The sequence below is a fragment of the Pinus tabuliformis genome, chromosome 7 (genome assembly GCF_031772625.1).
Source record: "Pinus tabuliformis cultivar Carrire ecotype Pingquan chromosome 7, CPIR1, whole genome shotgun sequence".
Classification (NCBI taxonomy): Eukaryota; Viridiplantae; Streptophyta; class Pinopsida; order Pinales; family Pinaceae; genus Pinus; species Pinus tabuliformis.
Window position 1 is genome coordinate 446635776 of NC_142293.1, and position 6584 is coordinate 446642359.

Sequence of the window (6584 nt, forward strand, 5' to 3'; positions counted from 1 at the left end):
AAAAAAATTAATACCAAAAGATAAAACAAATTCTAGTAAATTATATTAAAGAATTTATAATACCAGAAGTTAATCGCACTCTCTATTTATCTGTCCATTTCATTTTGCCAACAGTGACAGCAACCACTCACTACTTGCTGAACTTTATAGTGAATGAATGCAAGCAAATGAAGTTAGAGCTTGAAAAATATAGCGAACCTACAATTGTGGTCAGTCTCAATAAAAAAAATGGTTGAGATACAACACACAATTTCCGTTTACAATAATAATTTATTCCTTTCGTATGCTTTCACTATACCAAAATAAAAGGCATTACGATATATTTCAATGAATACTCAACTTTTATATATATATATATATATATATATATATAATAATTTTTTATTTACCTAAGCCATAAAAAAAAAGGTTGAAGATTGGAATTTTCTGCATATAATTACTTTTAAAAGCTACCTATATTGTAATTAAAGGTTGAAGAATTGTTGTATTACTATTATTTAATTTTAGATTTTTTTATTGTCATTTTTAATGGGTTAGCAATATTTTGGATACCATTAAAAAATTAAAATATTATAATAAAATTAGTATTTCTCATTTTTCTCATGTTATGATTAAATTTTTGGTTAATCAATTTTTTTTAATGATATTCTATTGGTCACGTAATCACATTTTAATAGAAATTTTATTTCATCAACCTGAGTGGTTTAATTTTTATTTCTCTTCAATTTTTGGTATTTTAATTTAAAATAATTTATGTTTTTAAGGAAGTTATGGTGAAATGTTTTTAAGGGACAAAAGTACAAAAATTATTAAGTGGGGTGGCTTTAGTTTCTAGAAAAAGGACGGATGTGGCAAAAACACAAGAGGGTTGTTAGTTACCATCTTTATTTTGTCATAGAGATAATTTGTTTCGTTAAGAATGAAATGGAGGACAAGATGAATGGAGTGAGAGGAATTGTTGAAATGTTATTTTCAACTGCCGGAATCCGCCATCAAAACGGCGACTGCAAACAGGGTTTTGTTCCGGAAAACTGACTGCAAACAGGGTTTTGTTCCGGAAAACTGTCATGAGTTCATTGCACCGCTTTTCACCGAGCGGTGGTTTTCCTCCGGAGGGCAGCGATTACAATCAGCTGACACGTGCCCGGAGCCACTGTTCCAAAACAGCAGTTCTCCAGAGCATAAAGATCAGTCAGACCGCGCGATATTGATTGCATATGCGCTACTGGAAAGTTTTTTGTTTGACCGCCGGCTTGTCAGTGAATTAATTTAATGCAATGTACTTCAGTCAGTGTATGTTGGTAAAGTCTTTAATATTTTTAATGCACGGGAGTTGTTAGGTAAAAGTAAAACAAAGTTTATGGTTTCTTTTGTGTGAAATAAAAAAGGGAGCATCATTGGGAACTTAAGCGGGCAGGCGAGCTCATCAATGAAACTTTTATGCACGGCAGTGCAGAAATTGAAATGTAAGTTTTTGTTGTCTGTTGAGAAGAGAAAGGGAGCGCGCAGCAGAGCATATGCAAGTTTTCTTTTACACAGCAGTGTAGAGTCAAAGAGAGCGCAGAAGCGCATATGAATGTAGTTTTTGTTGTTTGCATATGAAATGCAAGTGAGGCACAACAGTGCGAGATTTGTTGTTTGTTGAAACGAAAAGGGAAGCATGCATCATGCACAAGTGAAGAATTTTCAAACAGCAGTGTGAATGTTTTCTTTGGGGTATACGCAACACCGTAATGTAATTCGTTTTGTTGAGAAAATATATACCCAGCAGCGTGTATGGTATGTTGATGTTGTTTTGTTGAAATGTAATGTGAAAATGCAGCAGTGCAAATATACACAACAGTGTGTTGTTTTTCAGCAGGAACAGAGTGTTTTGTTTTTACACATAGTAGTGTAAAAATTTTAAGCTGAGAAAGAGTAAAGTTTGCAAAGTTTGCAAGGAGACAGTAATTTTTTTTTGTGTAGATGCCTTGTCAGAGGAAGAAGTCTGTAACAGGCGGTCTTTTATGAATGAATACAAAAAGTTTTAGGTGTTAAAAAACTCCGTTTTTCTTGGGCAAACAATTTTTTTTGGGTTCCCTGTGTAAAAACAGAATATTATACTCTGGGTTAAAACAGAACATTATTTCTCTATTCAGATTTTTGTTCGAAATTACCAGAAATTTTCAACATAAATTCCCTCCGTCCTATGTAGTTGTCTAGCTCTATAAGATGAAATTGTTGACTCCTGTATAATTGTTTGGTTTCACATAATCTAATTCCAGCTTGATTTCAATTCTTTTTCATAGTGTGATTGATCTACGTAGCCTTGTGCCTCCTCCCATATCTACACCCTCCGAATATTATAAGCGCAACGCAGTGAGGGTTCCTGGTTGAGATAATTAACCCATTGAAGGATTAGATGGACATAGGTTTCATATCAATGATCTCAGGCATAGAGGGAGAGTGAATTTGAAGTTATTTTTTAATTATGTTCAATTCGGGATTAACGAAGCTAATTCCTATTATGGGTCGACCAGTTATTTCTAGTTCACACCAATTAACATGATGTCAAAATCCTTTTGACATCTTTCCTCTGAAGTCTCATGTGAGGTCTCGAGATAGTGCAAGTGTGAGTAAGTCTCGAGATACATTCCATTTCCCCATAACTAGAATATGAGGTTTTACTCTAGCGTGGGATTTCGCTTCAAGCACTATATTTCTCTTTGAAGTCCCAAAAAACCAGGTGGTTCCTATATGGGGTACCATAACGGTTTGGCTGAACAAGAAGGGAGGCCTCAGGCCTCACAATCTTGTTGTACTATTGTACTATAGATCTGGGTTGTCACATCTCTTCTCAAATCAAAGACAATATTATTTTTGGTGGAGGTGTAGTTTATCCCTCTCTAAAAAAAAAAGTGTATTCTTACTTATTTTTACTAGCAACTTGCATATATGAATATTTATTTATGCTCATGGTGACTGACTGGGTTATGGTCTTAATACCTTCCGATGTATTCCACTGCGTATGTGTTGGGTTACTTGTAATTGATTCCTCAATTATAATGTAAATGGCTAACCACTTAGGATGCTCATATTGGTTTAACAGTTTCCTTGGAGAATTGTGGTATATAAGTTACATTCTGCACATAAGGCCTATACTTTAAAAGTAGTGCTCTTCCTCTATATACATATTAATTCAACTTTGGGAAATAAAGATTTGGGAAGAAAGGGTGCCACTCTTCCACTAAATACGTATTAAATCAACCCTTCATTGGCATTGGAGTTATGATTTTTATTATAACGGGTCATTTCACACACGTTCCCTCTACTGTTAGTCATGCCTATACTCCGTCAATTGGCACGCATGTGCCTGAGTATTTGGGAACCAATCCACCATATACACCATAACGCGAGCCATGTGATAGTCATACAATCTGTCAGATCCCCTATGCATGGACGATTGGGATTAACTGACATTAAATCAATGGTAACCACACATTGTTCAAACCCTAGTATATCCTTTCACTGAATCTCGAATTATTCACCATTCTCATGTCAGAGCTTAACCTACTTCGCTTGCATTAGTTGTCACGCAGCTCCTAGAGGGTGGCATATGGCTATGGTTCCTACTGTGATGGTTATTTTCAGTCGTTCCGCATATGGTAAGCCTTAGTTGTGCTATCGACATGCTAACTATGACAATGTGGGTTTTTTTTTCTTTTTCTTTTAATAAGATTTTCACACAATCATCCTTTTTTTGCGCTGAGGCTGTAAATTATAATCCAAGTTTATTAAGTTTCGTTGGTTTACATTTTATTCTTTACGGTTGGTTTGACACGACCTTGTAATGATTACCGTCATGCTTCGTCTTTTTCCACCAGAACTACAACGCCCTGATTTTTTCCTCACTAGTTCACTCTCACGCTCATTTACACTATTAGGTACATTTCAATTCATTATTTATTTTATTCAAGTTACAACCTTTACCCATATATAATTACATATCGTATGTGAATTACCAGTTTCCTTTAGATGACCGAATTTCTGATGGGGTTGACAGGTGCATCCTGCTTCGGTCTCGTGCAACTACTACCCGTATACACTTTTCTCTCTTACAGGGTTTGAAAAATGCAGCGCAACCTCCTGGTACACCCTCAGTTTGCTACTGGAAAAAGTCCAAGAGGAGACTCACTACGGTACCTGGAGCCCCTCTGGTCGTCCTTAATGTTAATTGATTTCACCTCTTCTTCTCGAGTTTGATAATATTGCTACTTGATGATGATAGGGTCTGCTAGACTTTCCCTAACTGGTGTCAACCTTACCGGTCCGACTTTGCTTCTATCGATTATTGTTAAAAAATACGGGTATATCGGTGCACCTGAACATTCTCGCCTCCTTTCGCAGCGCACCTGAACATGCTTGCCTCCACTTGTGGCCCGATGGCCATGGACATGTAAGATTCATATTAAGTAATATTTTTTTGCTTTCGCTTGGGTGATTTCATACCATCCCACACCATACTAAAACTTTGCTTTCTCCCATCTTGCAGGTGTGTTGCACTGGTATGCAAAAGTAAATCTTGCCCGAGAAATTGACTTTGTCTGTAATGGCGAGAAAACGCCTTTCTCTTACCAGGTTAGTTCAAATTCCATTTTCCTTTGTGGTTCTTCTGTCACTGGATTTTCTATCCTGGGATGGGTTTGAAAGCATCCCTCTATTACCTGTTCTTGTAAATAAAAATGTCTGTTGTTATTTAGTCATTCTTTGTATTTGGCCATGAAAACTCGTTGTTCTTATTTACTCCTCATGGAAGACTACTTGTCCAGACTGAGATATGCACCAATCTGGTTTGTTTCTTTTTCCATGCTTGAACTGGGCAACCCATTCTCCAGATTATTATATCCCTCGACATGCTTGTTTTATACTATACAGTGTTCTTTTATGAGCATTATGAAGGCAAAGAGTGGCCTCAGTTTGAAACATCGCTATATATATATATATATATATATCATAACGCTAAAATACGTTTGAATATTTCCAGACATGTGTCCTTATTTAGTACAGATACCAGTGGTGTAAATTCTATTGTTATATATATATAGATATCATAACGCTAAAATACGTTTAATATTTCCAGACATGTGTCCTTATTTAGTACAGATACCAGTGGTGTAAATTCTATTGTTATGGTCTCGTGTATATATATATATATATATATATATTTTAAATGTTTCAGTTCCCCTTCTCTTTGTTTTATGTGAGGTTTCTCCGCTCCTATTTTTATACCAATGTCTATTCTCTAAATTTCTTCCTTATTCATGGCATCACCGTAATTTATACTGAATGACTGCTAGTTAGCATCTGTAGACACATGTAATTATTTATATATGTATACCTATGTCCTTAGATGACTGTATGACTTACTCAGTTCTACATGTATAGTTCAAATGTGGTGGTAATTTTTGCGTGTACAAAGACACGTAATTACATGTTTTATTAAGTGCGTACTTAAATGTCACGTGATATTATCTCTCTTTTCGGGCCGCTGGCATACTCTGATTAAATTATGTTATAAATTACTTCTGTAAATGGTAATGACTTCCGAATTAATAATATACTCTATCATTTAATTGCATGACTACATGTAGATATATTCAACTACGTACACAGGTTCATGGATTTTCCATTTCTACACTTACCTATAAATGTTCTGCTTAACACCTTATAGCTGTTAAGTATGATTAGAGATTCATATTTTTTTTATAAAAAGAACGACCATCATATGACTGTGTACTACAGATTCAAACTTATTTGTTTCGTTTTCTGTGCGATCTCCTAGTATAGTATTCTCTTTTTCTTAAGCATAGTTTAAATACAGGGAATTAAAAAATTAAGTTTGTAAGTGCTGATCACTCTACTTTTCACCACTTATATTGCCCCTTCTGAATTAATATTCAAGTTTTATCATTAATAACCTCTATCCCTTCTCTATAATTCATAATTAAGCTTACTAGTAAAACTGGTTTGCATCATAGGAATAAAAAGTACTACTAATCTGACTAACCTCTTCTTTTTTTTTTACATTACGATGCATACCTATCAAACAAACAGTAAGGTCATCCTAACAGAGTTTCATTTCGACCCGCAGAGACATTGTTCCTAATTACCTGCATCTTTACAAAAGATTCAATTCTTCTAAATAACCAGTGTAATATTACTAGAACTCTGGAATACACCATTTTTATATGATCATTTCTGATAAGAGAATAAAATAAAATTAATTCACATCGAAATACTACTACACCAAGGGAACTTTTAAGACATTCTTTTAACACAAAAGAACTCTTTTGTGTTAAAATTCACTTTTTATTTTAATGATTTTACATTAAAATTTAAGATCAATTGAATTGTCTTAAATATAAAATTTAAGACAAAAACAGTGTGAGACAAAAAAAAATTAAAACAAAACTTTGTATTTAAGACAAAAACAACTTAAGAGAAATATATTTGAAGACAAAATTTTAAATTTAAGACAAAAACAGTGTAAGACAAAAAAAAATTAAGACAAAAATATTTTAAGATAAAAATAGTTTAAGACAATT

The 6584-nt window shown here is 34.1% G+C and overlaps 1 long non-coding RNA gene across 5 annotated transcripts; it reads left to right on the forward strand.

Moving 5' to 3' along the window:
- The first annotated feature begins 1417 nt into the window (after positions 1 to 1417).
- On the forward strand, positions 1418 to 5013 carry LOC149247894 (uncharacterized). Of its 5 annotated transcripts, none has more exons than XR_016265666.1 (5): positions 1418 to 1779; positions 3864 to 3923; positions 4043 to 4178; positions 4268 to 4435; positions 4532 to 5011. It is a non-coding gene; the product is annotated as an uncharacterized LOC149247894 (long non-coding RNA). The 5 variants fall into 5 exon arrangements; XR_016265667.1 differs by having other exon boundaries at positions 1418 to 1716; XR_016265664.1 differs by lacking the exon at positions 1418 to 1779 and adding an exon at positions 2904 to 3644 and having other exon boundaries at positions 4532 to 5013.
- The last annotated feature ends 1571 nt before the right edge of the window (positions 5014 to 6584 follow it).